Genomic DNA, 23,079 nt, shown 5'->3' with positions numbered 1-23,079 from the left:
TTCTATAATTGCACTTAATAAATTCAAATTATCAAACGGATCCAAAAAATTACTAAAATTACACATGAATCAATTTATGTTCTCTATTGCCTATACATAAAGTTTTGAAGTCAAGCCCCAATTTGACCGTCACTTTGACTCCAAATTTTACCAAATCCTTCTCAACGCTATGATTCTTCTTTTGAGATACTTCGGTTTGTAAACATTGTAGATGACAAATTATGCAAAACCTTCTCAATTTTTTACCATGGCCTCCACGTATGATATCACGAGATCTTAACAAATCTCATGATTTTTAGACTTCGTTTGCTTTTTTTAGAATTTAAAAACCATTCGGCCACATGTTTGTGGTCGTGTTTCCTGAACAAGATATTTGAAATTTCTTTTCATTTCCTAGGTAAAGCCTCAAACCAGACTCAATAACATGAATATCATTTTTCTACTCATTTTATTCTATTATTTGAATCACTTGCTGTTCAAATTTGACTTATACCAAAAAATTCCTTGAAAAACAATAAATTAATAAAATATAGCAAATGGGTCCAAAAATATACCAAATCTTAACATGGAGTACTACATGTTGTAAGTGGATAATAGAAAAAGTTTCAAGGCCAGAAGTGAAAAAAAATATTATTTCATGCAGTTGTAGCTCAAATTTAATATATATCAACTAAATTTCTATAATAGCACTTAATAAATTAAAATTATCAAATGGATACAAAAAATTACCAAAATTACACATGAATCAATCTATGTTCTCTATTGCCTATACAAAAATTTTTTGAAGTCAAGCCCCAATTCTACTGTCACTTTGACTCCAAATCTTACCAAATCCTTCTCAACACTATGATTCTTCTTCTGAGATACTTCGCTATGTAAACATCATACGTGACAGATTGTGCGAAACCTTCTCAATTCTTTACCACTGCCTCCACATATGATATCATAAGATCTTGACAAATCTCATGATTTTCAGACTTCGTTTGCTTTTTTAGAATTTAAAAACCACTTCGGCCACATATTCAGTGGTCGTGTTTCCTGAACAAGATGTTTGAAATTTCTTTTCATTTCCTAGGTAGGGCCACACACTAGACTTAATAACATGAATCACTTGTAGTTCAAATTTGACATATACCAAAAAATTCATTCAAATACAATAAATTAATTAAATATAGCAAAACGGATCCAAAAATATATCAAATCTTAACATGGAGTACCACATGTTGTATGTGGACAGTAGAAAAAAGTTTCGAAGGCCAGAAGTAAAAAAAACTTATTTATTTGCCGAGTGTCAAAAAAACACTCGGCAAAATTATTTCTTTGCCAGTGTGCTAAAGGAAAACACTTGGCAAACTTACTTCTTTGTCGAGTGCCACTAACGGACACTCGGCAAACTCCTAATGGCCTGGCACACTAGCTGACGGATGTCCACATGGTGATTTTTTGCCGAGTGTCTCTATTTTGCAGTGTGTTTTTTCCTAGTTTGCCGAGTGTTCTTTTTTTAGCGCTCAGCAAAGATATTTGTATGCTGAGTGCCAGTTGTTTTGACTGAGTGTGGTTTCTGATGCACTCGGCAACATAATTTTTTTGCCGAGTGCCCGATTGAAATGCACTCGACAAAGATTTTGGTACTCAACAAATTTGCTTGTTTCCTGGTAGTGGTCACAGTCTGGAAATGGTCTGATCGAGTGATAGGGATAGACTGAATTGACCAGACGATCATGCCGATCATTTTTTGAATACTCCCTCAGTTCCAAATTATATGTCGCTTTTACTTTTTTGGTTCATCCACTTTATTATGTTTCTAGACATATTATTATATCTAGATTCATAGCAAAAGGATGTACAAAAAAGTCAAAGGCAACTTTCAATTTTGAATAGAGGGGTAGTTGTTATGATTTGAACTGAGGCCTTGAGCATTGGTTGTGTGGCACCACTGTTGCTTATGGAGAAGCAACAATATCCTGAAACAACAAGGATAGGAAGCTCTGATGCTCCTTGTGAAACCAGTAAACCCTAACTGGCGCTGGCCAGTGCCTAGTCCCATGGCTAATGGTATGAATCATCTCACAGATTCCAAAGAGTAAAATTCCATCACCCCGGTCCCTCAACTAAGGAAATATCATTTTTGGATCCTAAACTTGATTCTAGGTGTCATCTTAGATACCCTAAGAGCATCATCACTCCATAGTAGTAGCAGATCTAGTAGCTAGAATCAAAGCCAGTGAGGGTGAGGCAGTGCACGAGAGAGAGAGAGAGATGCAAGCTTAGTCCATGAGTCTGTGGTTAGGAAACTGGAAGAAATGGGAAAAGTAGGGCAGCCTTGAATGCCCTTCATTCCGTGTGCATGAAATAGGGCCTTGATCTACTTTTGGGGGTATGTATGAGCCCTTACCATAGTGGACTTTTTTTTCTCCAACACCCACAAATAAGATGGGAGCCTTGCTACAATTGCTAGCTCTAATGTAGGAAATGGCATTTCAAATCCCTAAACTTGATTCTAGGTGTCATCCTGAATCCAAACAAATACCAAAAATAAGTAGATCAGTTTTTTCATTCTTCAAGAACTACATATCTTGCCAAGATCCTCATCCCTAAAGGTAAGTATTATTAGAGTCGATACACAACTCACAAAAAAATATAAGAAGTCGACTAGGTGGATTGGTCCAAGTGAAGAGAAAAAAGCCATATAGAACTCAAAATCTATCCTAGCCCACTCCCTACACTAATGTGGCAATGAGGATATGGATTGCTGATGGTGTGTGATGGTCAACTTTTGGTTGCTGCCACTAGCCTACTATAGGGCGGTGCAAGAGCATGGATAGGAAGGAGTGCACGATGGCAAGGAGAAAAGGTGGGGTGCCAAGGACGTTGGGTACACGATGACACAAGAGGCAAAGAAATAGGAGAGATGAAGGAGAGCGAAGAGAGATGGAGCTAACTATATGGCATACGAACCCCACATAATGAGTCTACATCAATAGATGGTTAGCATGCCATGTCAACAAGGGAGTTGATTGGGATTCAGGACTTGGATGACATTTGAATCTAAGTTTAGCAACATAAAAATCACATTTCTTAAATCTAAGATTTAGATGACACTTAGAAATGGCTGTTTGAATAACACCCCCACCAGTTCGAGACCAACATGCAAATTTTTTACTTAGATTTCTAAATCAGAAAGTCAGAAGCATTGGTCCTTCGCTGGCACCCAACAATGCCACATTGGCACAATGCATAGCGTGGAAACAACTACCCCCTCTGTCCCGTTATATCTATCATTCTAGCAGTGATTTTGGGTGTCTAGATTTACACAATGTTATACGCATCCGGAAGTAACATATGTCCTAGATTTAGAGAATCTTTCTTGTAGTTGGTAAAATGCCAGAAAGACAGGTATATTGGGATAGAGGGAGTACGTTTTCAACTAGAGAACAAGCGTAGTTGTTGCTTCCAAACAATTACGCGGTTTCGGGTTAGTTTATTTACTGGATATGTGCATGGTTCCCTTATCTAGCCTATGATCCTAGCTCTATTTGTACCTAGTAGGTACAAGCAGACGGCCATGGTCTCGGACTCTTGTCTCCGCCTTGGTCCTTGATTAGGTTCAGCTAGGCAGTGCGCTACTGCTACGTACGCTTGGCTAAAAAGTCAGGCTAAAAAGTACTGTTGGCTGATTTATTGTGAGAGAAAAATATTGTTCCTTCACTAAAAAAGTACGGCTTATAAGACAAATATTAGGTTAGAGTCAGATCAGGCCAAGAGACTAGAATATGTTCTGCCATGAATAAAGATAAGTTTCTTCTTTTGAATTAATACATCCATCAAAATATAGTTCTAAATTTGAATTAAGTCAAGCCTTTTTGAACTTAACTAAGTTTATAGACTATTAATATTTATGACTCCAAAGCAATATATTATGAAAAAATATTTCACTAACCATAATTATTTAGTATGTAGATAATATAATTTTTATATATTTGTAACTTAATAGAAAATTAGATATTTAATACTTCCTCCATAGAAAAGAATACAATTTCATTTCCTCAAGAGTCGATAAATTCTACTTTGACCAAATTTATAGAAAAATATTAATATTTATGATGCCAAATAAATATCACTAGAAATATATTTTGAAATATAAATATTGATAGTATTTTTTATAAATTTGATCAAACTTAAGAAACCTAGACTTATCCCAAACCTATATCTGCATTCATTTTTAAATGGAGGGAGTACCAACTTGTGAACAACATGTATGACATTTGTCCTTTACGGTATAGATGGGATGGTTGTTTGACCCACGGTGTTGCAGAACCGACCAATTTATAAGATCATAAGTACAATGGTGACCCGCAAGCGGTCGCACTATCATACTTGAGCCCACATAAACCCGGTAGTCTATCGAGTACCACGATGGGTCTTCGATAAATGATCCACAAACAACCAAGATCGTACATGATTCAACATACATGTCACGTATTATATAAAGTTCGCAGATACATTTCCATCATCAGAGTATGAAATAAAGTTATTACAAACCAAGTTTGATAGATAATAGTGGAAGCAAATTAAGTTTGAAAGTAGCATTTGCCAACATAGTTTAATATAGTGCAAACATATGATCCTAGTCCACAAAAGCATATAGAGGGATTAGTAAAGAAGCCTGCCTAAGGCTTACTCCTCATCCACAGCGGGATATAAGCAACTCTTGCAATATCCATGATATATTGTGTCATCTGCAACAATGAAAATAAAACCCTGAGTATGAGATGGTACTCCGCTAGACTTACCCGTCATAAACTAGAAATAAATTGACTCCAAGGATTATGCAAGGCTATATAAGTGAAGGTAGCTTGACAACATTTTGTATAAAAAGCGATTAACTCAGTTATACAATTATAATTCCGTTATCAAGTTAATTATAACTATCCATCACTAAATTAGCAACTATCATGTGCCAAACATGTGATACATCATTTTAAGAGCATACAATAGTAACCATAGTAGGTATAGTAATTTCATGTTTATCCGAACCATCATATTCCATAATACAATTACTATGATGTTGGTACTAGCCAAGTTTCTTACTATGTAGGAGAGACGACGATTCGAATCGATTTCAACCAGTTGAGAATTTATTCCTAACACAAACCCAGGCAGACCAGATCAATGGTCACCTTTGGTACAACTCAAGTACACATTTTGTGGGTTCACCCAGCGCCACACAATCAGGGACAACCAACTGCTAGGACGTTCAGGCCCAGCCTACCCTTAGGCTCATGTCTGGCTCCCCACACATCCTTACTACCATCTAGAGTCTGCACTCTTACAGAGTGGGGCCCAGCTTGAGTTGAACTACTTGGCTTCATGGTCAGAACGAGTTACCCAGCTAGCTAAGTGACAAGTATGCGTTCAATCTTATCAAACAGCGCCAACAACGGTATGGTCTTTAATCAGCACAGACGAAATCAAATGAGTCAACCTACACATAGACTCCGCCTGACCTCTATTTACTTTTACCCCATGGTTCTTTTCCACAATAGCAAATATAGCCAACTATGCCTCGGTATCCACCTATATCTCGCAGGTGACAGTAAATCACCCGACTTCTACCGGTCTAAGCAGGGCTAAGCATATATTCGATTCTAGACCTACATGGGGTTAAAGGTGCATATATTGGGACAAGGTAGTTCCATGCATCAAGTATTTCCAGACAACTCTTATAACCTAATGCATCAATCATAAAGAACTCAAGTAGTATTTTATAAAACACTAGGAGACTTAGAATGCTCCAGGGCTTGCCTTTTAAAAAGGAAGTGGGGTGGTGGTCAGGGCACTCCGAAAGCTCTTCTAAGGTCTGCTCCTCTTCTTTGGGAGCTGTGGCTTGAGGAATCTCCTGCTGGTCCCCTTCCTCTCCTTCATTAAATTCCAGCAATGTTATTTCCTCTGTCGATCCTATATGCATGAATATGGCATAAGATATTGTGAATGCATACATGCTGACAAGTATATTATGACGACACATGATGAATGCATTCTTGTAAGTATTCTTAACAGCATGGTGTGAAAGTAATAACAAGTGCATCATATTTTACTGAGTAGGTGCATATCTCTTCTTAATTACTTAATCAAACACTTCTACCATTCATTTACTACACCACAAAATAGTAGCTACTTGTTTTACTCATAACTAGAGTTATTTACATTAAAATCATATGGTTGTGGACATTCTGGAAAGCTTAAGAAATTGTTTACAACTTTTTTTTAATACCCTTACTATGATTCAACAGTTATATAGGGCAAACAAATCATTCAATCAAATCTATCTAGAAAGTAAACCTTTCGGACAACAAACTTGTAATAGCTAGAACTCTTAAACCTTAATTCCTATGACTGTGAAAATTTAACACAATGTAGATTAGTAAGTTATCTACAACTTTGTTATTAACAAGTTTTACAACAAAAATCATTATCCACATGAAATCATCCACACCATCAAAACTATGCATGTAACCACCTATTTGAATTACAAAGTAACAATTAATTAATTGCATACAACCAATGGCTTCTACACCTTACTATGAACATCAACAGTTACTATGCATCACAAGAATCATAGAAAACATCATGGTGAACCCTAATTTAATTACTTAAATGCCTTTATTAATTTAATTAAATAATTAGGGTAAATAATAAACATACAACAAAGCTGCACAATAGATTCTCATAACATTATAGTGGACTCCTAATGCTCACAATAGGCTACTGTGAAAATTTCATACCATTTGCACATGTATAATATCCTATGCAAAAATGATAAGCTCGCAAGGGTTAATTTAGTGAAAATAGTAACCCTATAGAAAAGTGTCAAGCAATAGATTATATATTTTTCTTAGCTTCATATTAGTGCCATACTACTGTACAAAAATTTGGATAGCAATATATTACATACTCTTGTCCCTACAAATTTCCTTAAAATGCCATTTATTAGTAAATAAATAGAAATACCATATTTAAATCAAGCTTGCAGCAAGCTTAATATTTTTACTAGCTAGAGCATGTCAATACAAAACCCACAAAATTGGAATCACAATTTTAGGAGTTTTCTAGCTTAAGATATCTATTTTACAAGATTATTAACATTCAAAAAGCATTTATCTAAATACATTTAAATCCCTTATAAAAATATCAGAAACTGTACATATCATATTTTTCTAAAATACTACACTTCCTCAGGAATACAACAAAATTTGTTTCATAATATTTGGATCCCTATAACTCAACTTATGATTTTCCAAAGCTAGCATGTAAATCTAAAAATAATTGAGCTATCCTACAACTCTGTGCCACTGACAGCTAGGACCCAGAGGTCAGCCGAGCCCACTGGTCAGCGACACGGGAAGCAGGAGAGCTACGTGGACCGGCCCTAGCTCGTAGCCGACGAGCTCTCTGGTGAAACCAAGTGCACCGACGTGATCTACAGAACAAACCGCATCTAGTGACCTAGGTGGTGGCAGCGCAGGTGTGGCGGAGCGTGCTCGTCGCCGGCCATGGTGGCACGGCGGTGCTGCTCTATGGTACGTCGGCCATCACTAGCCACGGTGAAGCCAGTCAATGAGCGCACTAGCATCACGGTGACCATGCAGATCTATTTAGGTGACCTAGGTGGCTCAAGGTGCTCCAACGAGCCCTTCCCGCGTGTGTGGTGGTGCGGAGGAGCGAGTGCGGTAGCGTGGGTCATCGTGTTCCACGCCGGCAAGACACCCATGCGTGGTAACTTCATGCAACCAACTACACTACACCCTATACAAGCTCTAATGCAAACAATTGGAAGCAACGCATGCGTGAGCCAAGCAGTGGTGAGTTCACCATGGAGGCAGCCATGGCGACCGAGAACTCCGATGAGGAAGAAAATGGTGAATACGCCCTCACCGAAGGTCGTCAGCTGCTACAATTAAGTTGAGGAGGTAGAGTGGGATGTGGTGCAGCTGTGGGCGAGGTGGAGACAATGACGGTGCGATGGAGTGGGGTGCTAGGCGGCGGCAGAGCTACGCTGTGCCTGGCGGCATTGCTCTAGTTCCGTAGCGAGAGCGGAAGCAGGCGATGGAGAGTGAGGGAGTGAGCTCAGGTGTGTGGAAATAGGGCATGGGCATGCAGATAATGAGCGCCAGCTCGCGGCGTTGAGGGCCCATTGTCGGCCAGCATTTGCCATGCGGCGGCCATGCTCTATGGCCGGTCGGACACCAATGCCAAGCCGAATCGGCCATTAGTGTTCGACAGACCGACCTAACGACGCGATTTGCTAGCGATCAAACTCTTAATCCGTAGCTCCTTAGTGCAAACCAACTGAACAAAACATGTAGCCCTAAGTACCAGCTACAATAATGCTTAAGAAACCTTCTCCTAATTCTTGATGGATAAAGAGATATATCAGCCCAAAGTTGAGCTCGTCTCACTGTCAGTGAAACATTACTTAGCAAAAATTCTAAGTGTTGAAAAAAGTGCAAAGCTAATTTTTGTGAGCCCATTTCAAGCATGTTAGGAGCTGAACTAGCTTATAACCCAAAAATAAAAGTTGTTCCTCTCATCAAATACTACAACTTTTCTTTAGTGACCACATCCATGCAAAGTCTTTATGACATAGTTCAAACTAGGTCAAACCTACTACATTCAAATGATGGTATACACTTAAACTATGACTTAGTGACCAAATTAGCCCTAGCCATGAATACCAAAGTTGTTCCTAATGACATTCCAAACATGTTTAAGCTATTCCTAGGGTCACACAATCATTTCATACATTGGTTACACATAAAGCTTTCTAGGTCAAACATACATAGCATCACTTAAGGACTTGATCATGCAAAGTGACCTTCACGAACATTGTTCCACTAGTCATCTTAAGTGTAGCTAAGATGTTTTAGTGACTCACATCAACCATTTACATGTATTCACTCATGATCATATGCATATATACAAGGAAACATAGAATAACAAGCATGTTTCATATATTTCAATCACATGTTTCAATTGTAAAATCTTATATATGAATGCTCGATGCTCATGCTCATGCAATGCAAGTCAAATTATGCAAGCCTAACACCTAGGGTGTTACAACCCCTCCCCCTTATAAAAATCTCATCCCGAGATTTGTAAGACCTACCATTCTTGGAAAAGGCATGGATAAACCTCTCGTAAATAATCCTCTTGTTCCCACGTGGCATCTTTCACTTTGATTGTTGCCACACCACCTTATAGAACTTAATAATCTTACTCCGTGTTACTCTTTGCATCTCTTCTAACACTCAGATTGGTTTCTCTTCATAGGTCAAATTCCGATTGAAGCTTTTATGTTGGTGGGTGCAATAGCTTCCTTCAGGTAACACGAAGACATCTCTTCAACTGAGAAAAGATGGAAGACATCGAATATTGCACTCATCTCTGGTGGAAGTTGTAACTTATAAGAGACATTCCCTTTCCAGTTCCACAATCTTGTATGAACCCACATATCTAGTGCACAGCTTTCTTTTCACTCCAAATCTCTATACTACCTTCATGGGTGACACTTTTCAAGTATACATAGTCTCCTCACTTCAAAAGTTAGTGGTCTTCTTCTTTTATCAGCATAACTCTTTTGTTCGGACTGAGCAGCTTTCATATGCTGTTGAATAATACGCACTTGCTTCTCAGCTTCAGTGACAAAGTCAATACCAAAGTATCTTCTTTCACCGGGCTCAATCCAATTCAACAGAGTTCTACATTTTCTACCATACAAGGCTTCAAAAGGAGCCATCTTGATGCTTGCTTGATAACTGTTGTTGTAGGAAAACTTAGCTAATGGTAACCATTTCTCCCACGAACCCTTGGAAGATATAACATAAGCTCTCAGCCAAATCTTCTAAAGATCTGGTTTACCTCGCTCAGTTTGTCTTGAAGTTTGTGGATGGTATGCCAAACTTCCTGATCAATTTAGTCCCCAAAGCTTGGTGCAAGTGTTCCCAGAAACGAGCCACAAACTATGGTCCCTGATCTAAGATTATAGTCCTGGGTATTCCATATAGTCTCATGATCTAAGAAATGTACAACTCGGCGTACCTTCTAGCTACATACCCTGTGTTCACCGGTTATAAAATATGCTGACTTGGTAAGGCGATCTACAATGACCCATAGAGAATCATGACATTGCTGTGTCACCGGAAGGCCTTGTGATAAAGTCCATACTAATTTCTTCCCATTTCCAACCTGGAATAGGTAATGGCTGAAGTAATCCGGTAGATTTCACATGAACAGCTTTTACTCTACTGCAGTATCGCACCTAGCGACATAGGCTACGATCTCCTCTTCCCTTCTTAGTCCATCAAAAATGGATTTTTCAAATCTTGATACATCTTACTACTACCCGAATGGATAGACAATTTGGATGAATGAGCCTTAATATAAACATTTGATTTCTAAGCTCATGGTCTTCTTGGTACCATAAGTCGGTCCTCAAACCATAGCACACCCCTTTCATTCTAATCTAAAATGCTTAGTTTCTTGCTCTTGCATCTTTCTCTTGATGTGAAATATACCGACATCTGTCTTTCTGCAGTTCTATGATTTTGCTCTCAAGTGAACAACTCATAGTGATATTATGCAGTACAATAGTATGTAGTAAATTAAAGCCATCTTCCAAACAATGCTTCACAGTGTTGCAATGAGACTTCTGACTAAGTGCATCGGCTACAAACATTGGCTTTCCCCGGATGGTAGTGCACTTCCAAATGTAGTCCTTAATCAGCTCTAGTCATCTTCGTTGTCTCATGTTCAGCTCAGGTTGGGTGAAGATATACTTGAGACTTTTGTGGTCCGTATATATATGACATACATTGCCCAACAAATAATGTCTCCATATCTTTAATGCATGAACAACTGCTGCAAGTTCTAAATTCATGCGTAGGGTAGTTGACTTCATGTTTCCTCAACTAGCCGAGAAGCATATGCAATAACTCTTCTTCTTGCATGAGCCACACATCCTAAAACCTATACCCGATGCATCACAAAAACACATCGAAAGGCTTTTCAATGTCGGGTTGTTGCTAAAATAGGAGTTGTAGTTAACAGAGTCCTGAGGGTGTGAAAAGCTACCACACTCTGATGTCCAATTGAACTTCTCATCTTCTGAAGTAGCCTAGTCATGGGATGAGCTCTTAGAGAAATCCGAAATGAAATGATGATAATATCCTGCTAACCTAGAAAACTCTGAACTTCATGAACCAAAAGTCGGGGCCTTCCAATCCATGACCTCTTGTACTTTTGATGGGTCTACAGATATTCCATCTCTTGATAAGATATGACCTAAGAAATTGATAAACACTACCATGAACTTGTTGAGTTTGGGCATGAATACAGAATTCATCAAGTATATGAAGTAGGCAGGAGCATTCGTTAGTCCGAAAGACATAACCAAATACTCATATAAGTTGTACCTAGTGGAGAAAGCAGTTTTAGGTATATCCTCTGGCCTGATCTTTATCTGATGATATCCTGATCTCAAATCAATCTTGGAGAATACCTTTGCCTTTGCCAACTGATCGAACAAGATGTCGATGCGAGGCAATGGGTACTTGTTTTTAATGGTTATAGCATTAAGTGGCCTATAATCCACACATATTCTCAAGGACTTGTCCTTCTTCTTTACAAACAATGCTAGACATCCCCATGGAGATGAGCTAGGTTGAATGAGACCTTTGTCCAATAGATCTTGTAACTAAATTTTAAGTTCCGCTAACTCATTTGGTGGCATCCTATAAGGTCTTCTTGAGATAGGTGCCGTACTTGGCACTAACTCAATCTTAAACTCTACATCCCTATTAGGTGGTAAACCTGGTAACTCATCTAGGAATATATCAGGAAACTCACAAACCACTAGGATATCACAAAGGGTAGTGGTTTGGATAGCACAAGCTAAGTGTTGGAGTTCAAAATTTTGGGAAAGTGGTACTAGAAAAGCATTACCTCCCTTGGGTTCTCTCAACATAATAGTACAAGTGCTAGTGTCAATGAGAACACCATGATCCTTCATCCAATTCATGCCTAAGATTACGCTTATGGATAACCCGGGCAATACTATCAAATCTGTTGTATACTCCCTGTCTTGTATAGAAGTGATGACATTTCTGACTATCTTATTTGTCGAAATAGTAGCCCCAACTGAACTTATATTATAACCACCCTTGCTTGATTTGATTATTTTCTGATCATGTTTAGATGCAAATGATTGGCTCATAAATGAATGAGAAGCTCCCAAATCAAATAAAACAATAGCGGGATGCTTGTTGACAAGAAACATACTAGCCATGACAACTTCTTCTGTGGGCACCTCCTCAACAGCAGTATAGTGCATGTATCCAGGACGTGCCCTTGAGTTTGCCTACCTCTAATTGTTCTTATTCTGATTGTTGTTCTTCTTAGGGTGGGGGCACTCTTTAGCCTAGTGACCCACTTGATTGTAGTTGTAGCAGGGTTGATTGCTCCTAGGACCGCCATTCCCTTTGGGTAAGGTAATAGTAAATGCCTTACAAAACACTTTTTGAGGCCTACTGTTCTGAGCTTTTGGTGGTGGAGGCCTGAACTTAGGTGCTGGTGGGCGGAACTATGGCCTAGCTGTTATAGGAGCTCTGGACTGATATGACCCTGAGGCGCCTGCCTCTGCTACCCTCTTGTGGCCCTTAGTTGCCGCATGCATATTGTTATGGTTTTCCTAGGTCAAAGCATCACTAATAAACTCGTTGTAGGTGGTGCACTTGGAGTTGGACATAGTCTTCATCAGCTTCCTACCAAGACCACGCTTGAAGCTCTCTATCTTCTCTTCTTCGGTATCAACAAAACCTAGGGCATACCTAGACAGGTTGTTGAAAGCATGCATATATTCAGTTCAAGTCTTATGATAATGGCATATGATAATGAGAAGGAGTTCAAGTCTTTATTCAAAAGGACTAATTGCTATAGGCGAACAAGATTAAGAACTAGGGCCCTGGTTCACAGCAAGCAGCCTTGGCGGCACAGTTGTAGTAAAACGATGTCTGTTTCACAAGGAAATCAAGAATGAAACAAAACCCAAACCCTAAGGAGAGCGATGGCTGCTATTTATAGAGTCTTGGGAGTCACCCCCTGGACACGCCCCCTAATGGGCCCAAACACGATACACGGTCCAACGGACCAAAAGACGGTGTCCCAGCACCCTGACAGATTATGGACACTGACTTGTTTTGATGATTCCTGTTGATTCCGAAGGTCTTTTGAGGTAAGACCACTTGTATTGGCTTCCTTATCAAATTAGCTTTCCAACCATATGTGGATCATCAAAAATAGAGTTCGAATATGTTCTGGGTGACCAGTTTAAGGCAGACTAGTCCTGGAAGCCAAGGCAGACTCGAACTTGAGTTGCTTTAGGCCTCCACCTTGGGGACTCAAACCGAATTAGCCTTGGACCTCCTTCTTAACTTGGACACCCTTGCTGGCATCCTACCCCTCCATACCATGTGCCAAACATGGTCATATGCATGGGTGTCATGTCCTCATCATCCTCTCCTTCTTGATGAAAAGCCATCCTCAGCGTCGATTGTGCTTGAAACTGATCCTGCACAACATAAAGAAAAATGGGGTTGCGAAGACAAGGGGAACTGAAATAATTGTGAGAAGGAACATGACCATGTTTCTAAGTTTCTAGCATGTCATCTCACATAAAAATTTCAGCAAGCATGTAGACTCCATGATCCAAATGCACACGATGTATGTCAACACTATCCCGCAAAAGATTAGAACTAACCAAAGACAATGCAGGAATAGATGATCTAGCAGACACAGGTAGCAACCAACAATGCTCCCCTTCTTGGAAGTGAACTTGTTTCTTTGAGGAACATGAGAAAATGTTTGTATTATTATGGTTGCCCTCTAAACTATCATAATCTTGTACAACAAAAGGAGAATTCATATTACTACGAATGTATACTCGATGTATCATATATTTTCCCTTGTTGTTATATTTGCCAATAACATGATATTTATGTGAAGTGGACCGTGACACCTAAGAGGGGGGTGAATTAGGCGACTTAAAATTCTAACTCTAAACTATGGCCTCTTTTTCTAACCTTAGCAAAACATACGCAAAAGATGAACTATTTAGATGTGCAACTACGGTTTTGCTAGTGTGTTGCTATCTCTACCTCAAAAGGAGTAATACAACCAATGTAAATGCAGAAGCTAAAGACCAAGGTAGAGATATGCAAACTCCCATTGATGACTCTAGTATTTTTACCTTGGTATTGAGAAGCACGCAAGCTTCCGCTAGTCCTCGTTGGAGCCCCTCGCAAGGAATCCCTCGCAAGGGCCAAGCTCTTGATCAGGTAACTCTGTGGATAGCCTCGGGCCTTCCCCACATGCAAGTGGGTCTCTAACGTGCCTTCAGGCAAGCCTCTCCTAGATGCTCCCCGCTGTCTTCACTATCAAGCTTCCAGCCAAAACACCATGGGCCTTGTTCCCTCCGGTACACGATGGCAGCCACACCACAACCGCGGTTGGTGTGATCTCACAAGACTACAAGACCCGCCGATGTACAACAATGGTGCGTGCAAGCATCGAGTGGTAAGAGGTATGCAAACCTCACTAAACACTAGGCCTAAACCTAGAGCAAGCGCATAAGCGGTTGTCTAATCAACCTAAGCACTTCGCAAAGCACCCATGCTAATCACCTAATAAAACACTAAGCACTATGCAAGTGGAGATCACTAAAATGGTGTATCAACACCCTTGGTATGTTTCCTCAGCTCCACTATCCTCAAATGGCCGGTTGGGGGGTCTATTTATAAGCCTCACTGAGAAAGTAGCTATTGGGGATGAAATCCCACTTTTCTGCTACTGGCCAGACATTGGAGTCGTCCTAATCGGACTCATCCGGTCGTCTCGACCGTTGGAGCCATGAACAACTGATCGAACGCTGCCAGCGTCCGGTCACTTGCCACCGGACGCATCCGGTCGCAAATCCGCTGCTCTAGAACCTCTCTGTACTCGATCGGACGCTGCTGTCCTACGTCCGGTTGGTTTGCCACCAGCGTTCGGTCGCTGCTACTATTGCTGAGCCTCCTGATCGGAGCGTCCGGTCGCTTTTCTCCAATGTCTGGTCCAGCGTCCGGTCACCTCTGTGAGCTTGTTTCTTCATGATCTTGCATGTGGCTTGGTTCCTATCTTCGTGCTTGGACTTTGCTTGATATCTTAGGTCTTCTCTTATGCTCCTAAGGTCTTCTTTGAGGTGTTGATCATCGGATCATCACGTCGCCTTTGTCCAAGTCACATCTTGCATCCTATTGAACTACAAAACAATCACTTGCAAATTTATTAGTCCAATTTAGTTGTGTTGGTCATCAAACACCAAAATCCAAAGTAAATGGGCCTAGGGTCCATTTTCCTTACAATCTCATCCTTTTTGGTGATTGATGACAACACGACCAAAGCAAGCAAATAATAAAAAAATAAAATTAAAACCTATCTACTTGCTAGGATGCAATGCAAGGGGCAAGGTTATATGATGCTAAAAGATACTACTTGTAAGACTATATAAAAACTTATCTTGCCCTTGCAAATGTCCCTATGTGGTATTATGGATTTAAGCCTTGCTTTCTATAAATTCTCCCTATTACATAGGCTAATCCATAATCCACTATCCTCCCTTTCTCAGACCATTATTACAAATTAATGCTTGCTTTTGGTCCTCTAAATTCTTCCCATTTGGAATCAAACACCAAAAAGGAAGACATTAGAAGCACAAGGGAGGGTCAAACTTTGTGATCCTTTATGTGTTAAAGTAGAATAGATCACGAAATTTGACTCTTACATTATATAGATTAAGCACCCCCTAAATATATGCATACATATGGTAGAAAGAAAGGCATACACATATTTGGCAAATTATTGCTCAAGGGAATTTAATCTATATAAAGCATGGAGAAAGCATATGAATATCAAAAAAGAAATCAACATGACAATATCGGTTTTAGAAATACCACATGTGGAAACCAATTTGATTTCTACCACTTGCAATGGGTGGTGGATATTTGAAGTATAATGCTTAACTCTGGGGACTCCATTTTCCTTGCAATGAGACTACTACACACATGATAAGCTTGAAAAGGTGTTAGTCTCAAAGCATACAACTTGTAGAGTAACCTCCCCCTAAATTTGTGCACACAAGTGTGAGATACTTGTAGAAGTCATGCACATTGATTTTAGAATCAATAATACCACTTGAAAGATGACATCTCATGAATGCGAGAATCATTTTCGAAGATGATATTCGGGTGAAATTATCTACAATTTAGACTTTGGCACATATTAGATAAACAATTGTAAGACAAGCTATGTGTTGTGCTCCTAAACAATTTTAAACCATGTAGGTTTGCTCCAAGGATCAAGAATGAAACCGAGCAAGCCTATCATAAGATATACCTAGTGTATGCATGACAAAAGATAAAAGCATGCAAATGCAAACATAGGTATAAAAAGTGACTAGATGCTATAAGATGCCAATTTGTAAGTAATACCACCTGAAGAAAGTACCAATTGAAAGTAATAACATCTAGTTACCTAACATGGGAAGGGAAATTTGGGTCTATAGTATTCACTAACCCACTTGGCAATGATTTTGTCCATCATGATGCACCCCATGAAATGCACCCATACTTTGCCAACTCTCCAAATTCCCTAAAGTCCATTGGACTTCTCACTTCCCTTTCGGGATCCAAACCTTCTTGGCATGTTGAAAATGATCTCTTTTGGCACCCAAAAGCATTTGACCCCATTGTTGGCTTGCTTGTTCACCTTGATGGCCACCACCTTGTCATTTTTCTTCTTCTTCAAGAGATAAGGTGTGGAGGCCTTCTTGTCCACCTTGTTGATGTAGGTGTTGGAGAGCTTTCTTGCTTGTTTCTTCTTTTTCTTATTTGCTCCTCCCCCATTCTTCACCTTGCACTCATAGGACTTGTGACCTTCCTTGTGGCATACGTAGCAAACCATAGTTTGTCCTTCATCAAGGTTCTTCACTCCCTTGATGGTGTTATCTTGATGAAGTTGGGCTTGCTTCGCCTTGCCTTTCACTTGAGTCAAGTCCTTGATGAGGCGAGCTACTTCTTGCTTGAGTTGCTCATTCTCCTTTGTAACCTCTTGTGTGCATGTATCTACAACAACTTTCTCAACACGAACTTGGTTGCACAAAGGTGAGTCTAAACATAAATCATTACAAGAAGTAGAGGCATCCTTTTTACACATGTTAAAGATAGAACTTTTCTTTTTAGATGCCTTGGTGGGATTGTATTAACAGCTTCAAGATTAGCAACTTTATTAGTTAACTCATCACAATGTTTGCATATGGTTTCCATTTTTGCAAGCAAACTTTTATAACCATCTTGTGAGCTAGCTAACTTTTCTTTTAATTTTTCATTTTTCTTTACAAGTTGCTCATCATTGGTTTGCATGCATTTGTTGTTGCACTAGCCTTAAGTTGCTCAATTTTAGTAGATAGTTCAACATTGAGATTAGCAAAATTCTCATATTGTTCAAGCAAAGTTTTATAAGCTTCTTGAGAACTATCTAGCTTTTTTTTAAAATTTTTTAGCTTCTTTTGTTGACTAGTGCAAATTTTAGCATAGTTAAGATTTTGTTGCACAATTTCATCATAAGAAGGCATATCATCATCACTATCACTCTCGCCAGAGGATGAGCTTTCATTACCTTGTGCCATAAGGCACACACGAGAAGAGTTTGATGAGTGCTTACGACCTCGCCTCTTATGATAGTGTTCTTTGTCACTTGAAGAATCATACCATGATCTTATTGATGTGAGGGCTTAGTTCTTGCATGCCTTCTTTGTCTTGGGTGTGGGCTTGTTTGGACAAACTTCCACAAAGTGCCCCAACTCGCCGCATCCATAGCATCCTCTCTTTCTTTGCTTATTTCTTTGATTGGTGAAAATGAGGTCTTGAATTTGGATGGGCACACCCTTGACATTGAGCCTTTGGATCATTTTCTCCACATTGTTGATAAGTTTGATTGATTCTTCATCAAGGTCAGAGGTGGAGGAGGAAGATTGATCATCATCACTTGAATCTTCTTCATCATCATCATCATCCTGATCTTCTTTTTCATCTTCGCTTGAGGAGCTTGAGCTTGAGCTTATCTCAACTTGCTTGCCCTTAATCTTCTTTTTCTCGCTACAAGCGAGAGCTTTGCCTTTCCTTGATGAAGAGGCTTCTTCTTGACCCATCTTGCATGACATTTCAAATGCCACTATCTTGCCAATGACTATGACTAGGGTCATGGTGCTCAAGTCCTCCATGTTGTGAAGGATAGTGATGATGCTTGCATATTTCTTTTGTGGTAGCAAAGAGATGATCTTCCTCACAATGTCCACATCATCTAGCTTTATTAATCCTATTAAATGGAGCTCATTGGTAATTAGATTCAAATGAGAATACATATCACGAACAAACTCATCATCATTCATTTCAAAGGAATCATAATTTTGTTCAGTTAGACAATGTTTTTGCTCATGGATATTACTTGTGCCATCATGGAGCTCTTGAAGGTTTAACCAAATTTCCTATGTCGTATTTAAAGTGAACACTTGGTTAAACACATCCATGCTAAATGATTCAAACAAGTAATTTTTAGCTCTAGCATTGAAATGAATTTCCTTTTCTTCACTCTTCGTGGGTTTATCAGGATTCTTAATGGGTTTCATCCCATCACTAGTGACTGTCCATACACCCAAATCAACCACCTCAAGATGACAAGCTATTCTAGCCTTATAGTAAGGGAAGTTAGTGCCGTTAAAGTGCAGAGGCCTAGAGGTATCTATCCCAACCACTCTAAATAGCGTTGGCTCAACGGCGGTTAAGCCAAGGGTCCAAATTGAGCAAACTGGCTCTGATACCAATTGAAGTGGACCATGACGCCTAAGAGGGGGGGTGAATTAGGTGACTTAAAATTCTAACTCTAAAGTATGGCCTCTTTTTCTAACCTTAGCAAAACATATGCAAAAGATAAACTATCTAGATGTGCAACTACGGTTTTGCTAGTGTGTTGCTATCTCTACCACACAAGGAGTAATACAATCAATGTAAATGAGGAAGCTAAAGAGCAAGGTAGAGATATGCAAACTCCCATCGATGACTCTAGTATTTTTACTGAGGTACCAAGAAGCATGCAAGCTTCCCCCTAGTCCTTGTTGGAGCCCCTCACAAGGAATCCCTCGCAAGGGTCAAGCTCCCGGTCAGGTAACTCCATGGATAGCCTTGGGCCTTCCCCATGTGCAAGTGGGTCTCCGACGTGCCTTCTGGCAAACCTCTCCTAGATGCTCCCCGCCATCTTCACTATCAAGCTTCTGGCCAAAATGCCACAGGCCTTGTTCCCTCTAGTACACGGTGGCGGCCACACCACAACCGCGGTTGGTGTGATCTCGCAAGACTACAAGCCCGCCAATGTACAACAATGGTGCGTACAAGCACCAAGTGGTAAGAGGTATGCAAACCTCACTAAACACAAGGCCTAAACCTAGAGCAAGCACATAAGCGGTGGTCTAATCAACCTAAGCACTTTGTAAAGGACCTACGCTAATCACCTAATAAAACTCTAAGTACTATGCAAGTAGAGATCATTAAAATGGTGTATCAACACCCTTGGTATGTTTCCTCAGCTCCACTATCCTCAAATGGCCGGTTGGGGGGTCTATTTATAAGCCCCACTGATAAAGTAGCCATTGGGGACAAAATCCTGCTTTTCTACTACTGACCGGATGCTGGAGTTGTCCTGATCGGACACGTCCGGTCGTCCCGACCGTTGGAGTCGCAAACAACTGATCGAACGTTGCCAGAATCCGGTCACTTGCCACCAGATGCGTCTGGTCACAAATCCGCCGCTCTAGAACCTCTCTGTACTCGATCGAACGCTGTTGTCCTACGTCCGGTCGATTTGCCGCCAGTGTCCGGTCCAGCGTCCAGTTGCTGCTGCTGTTGCCGAGCCTCCTAATCGGAGCGTCCAATCACTTTTCTCCAGCGTCTGGTCACCTCTATGAGCTCGTTTCTTTGTGATCTTGCGTGCGGCTTGGTTCCTATCTTCGTGCTTGGACTTTGCTTGATATCTTAGGTCTTCTCTTGTGCTCCTAAGGTCTTTTTTGAGGTGTTGATCATCAGATCATCACGTCACCTTTGTCCAAGTCACATCTTGCATCCTATTGAACTACAAAACAATCACTTGCAAATTCATTAGTCCAATTTGGTTGTGTTGGTCATCAAACACCAAAATCCAAAGTAAATGGGCCTAGGGTCTATTTTCCTTACAGTATGTTTAGAAAACCAAGGCAAATTAGCATATTTAAATAGGCTCTCCTCCAAACAATCTAGGTTACACAAAATATCAAATTCAATGTAACCCAAAGTATGTAAAGAAGACAACAGTTTGAACTCATCAGTTTTAGTAGCAATATGAATAACATGTTTATTTTCAGCACAAGTGACTGGTTCCAAAACATGTAAAACTCCATACCATGTGCCAAACATGGTCATATGCATGGGTGTCATGTCCTCATCAGAGGCACAGAGCTTCCTCCATAGTACTTTGGCTTCCCAAGAATTGGGCAAAGAACTCCTGAGCAGACGGCGGTGGCGATGGTGGTAAGTCATCGTCATTGCCATCATGGCTGCTGCTAGCTCCGGCATGGGTGCGAGTCATCTACAAAGTTGCAACAATAAGTGATTATTGGATGATGTCAAGGGATTATAGATGAATTATATAATCATGCCAAACTAAATTTACTGGAGAGAATCTTAAATTCATACAATAAAAATAGAGGCATAATAATTCATTCTTGCAACATGACACCACCAATTTGATCACTTATCGAGCTCATAGCGCGTTAACATTCAAATCATAATCACCAATAAATGAACTGGAATTGCATTAGCGTTTAACCAAAGGTGAGATAACATGCAAATACCAATATTACATGATAGTCCAATCACCAACACCAAACTCAAACTATAGGTCCATTACATAAATAGCGATGATACATCAAGCATTTCTACTAGCCACTAAGCAATCTAATCCTCATTATAATCACTATCAAGGTCAGAGATAGGATCATCTCCCTCCTCTGGCTCCACTTCTTCCTCATCCTCGTCGTCATCTTCCTCCATATTTGGACCATCTTCTTCCCCATCCAGGATTGGGTTCAGCTAGTTGTTCAGATAATGCACCTCATGCTAAAGGTCCATCACTTAAAGCTGAGCCTGTGCAAGCTGCTTACGCAAATCCCTCTCAGCACGGTCCTGCATGGCACTTATGGCGCGGTGCCTATCTAGTTCTATTTTTACTATAGTGGCATGGTTGTTTGCTACGTCCTGCTGGCGCATAGTTGTGGACGCCTCGACACGGGTGGCCTCCAGCTACTCCCGTAGTCCTGCTAACATAGCTTGATCATCCTCTCTAGCTTCTTGGGCTACTGCTCTCTGTTGATCTACTTGCTCTTTTTGGGTATGGAGATTGCCCAAAGCTACATAGGCTTGGTCAGATTCCCATTAGGCCTCACTGGCTGCCTTCTTATGCTTGCGCACACGCTTTTTGAGCTTACGTTGTGCGGCTTCAGCTCTCATGAGCTTGTCCATGCAAGTGGTGTATGATTCCTGCCAGAAATCTCTGGTGTCCTAGTGTGTACAGAACATCTTCATCACCGTAAACATGGCACTCATAGTGGGACTAGAGCTATTGGCCTGCTCATCTCGATCTCAGATCAATGCATTGTGGTTGCGTTGTTCCCATATTGCTGTGGATGGATCCACCCGAGAAAACATGCTAGTGGCACTACCGGTAAGTGCATCCCCATGCTGCTGACAGATCCAACTCAATACCTCGAAGGCCACAACTTGGGTAGCCTCCCAAGGAGTTTTCCCTTCAGATTCCACCTTCCACTCCTGCCAGAAAGGTGCCTGTGTGTGGGCTGGTATGGTTAGCCTCACTTCATACCATGGCTATCCCTCTAGGTACTCTTCATTCCAATGATAGAGGGGTGGTTCATGATACACTACAAAGTGCAAAACTCTCCAAAGCAAGGCAGGAGTTTCGAAAACCATCAGGAAACTCTCACATCCAACTGGTGCTTCCATCTGTACCATCAACATGTACAACTTTTGTGAGACAAGGCCGTAATGGATAAGAGTTACATAACTGAGTAAGAAATTTATAAGGGGAGGAACAATGCAAGTATTGAATAATTATTATCATGATGCATGCACATTCCGTACGTCCTCACAAGCTTAGGAAAAAAATTATTTCTAACGACATACATGGTGGCATACATACATTCTCTCATATATAGCGTAACTAGTCGAGCTACACGTTTCGTTGTTAGTGTACTTGCATAAGAGTTTCATTTTAGCCCAAACCCCATAACTATATATGCAGAATATAAATCTAAATACTTCCATATATGTATACCCATACATATACTTCCGTATCAAAGCTACCCGATGACAGTTTATACCCACAATTAAATACGCACCATATACACATTCAAGCATGCATACATAGCCATACCAAAGATAACTCTCCCTGATCGTACGCTCACATCTTGCAGTCATGCCACTCATCAACTTACCTTCTTAACTTGACGTAGAGGCATTTGATCCATACATTACCATTCAAGTGAATGGCATCCATACAATAGCACTCCATATGGACGACGAAAAAAAAACCCATGTTAGTACTTAAATAGCCACCTAAGAGTCCTTAACTGGGCACAAGGAAAGTGATCACTAGCACACTTTAGGTTTCAAATACCTATTTATATAGCTATTAGTTGCTAGAAAATGATTTAGGAAAACAAAAATCTTTATTTTAAATATAGATGTGACAATTAACGTTGAATCTTGCTCTGATACCAGATGTCGCAGAACCGACCAATTTATAAGAGCACAAGTACAATGGTAGCCCACAAGCGGTCGCACTGTCATACTTGAGCCCATATAAACCCGGTAGTCTGTCGAGTACCAC

Source organism: Miscanthus floridulus, chromosome 5 (assembly GCF_019320115.1).
Source record: "Miscanthus floridulus cultivar M001 chromosome 5, ASM1932011v1, whole genome shotgun sequence".
Taxonomy (NCBI): Eukaryota; Viridiplantae; Streptophyta; class Magnoliopsida; order Poales; family Poaceae; genus Miscanthus; species Miscanthus floridulus.
Note: the sequence above shows the minus strand (reverse complement) of the source record.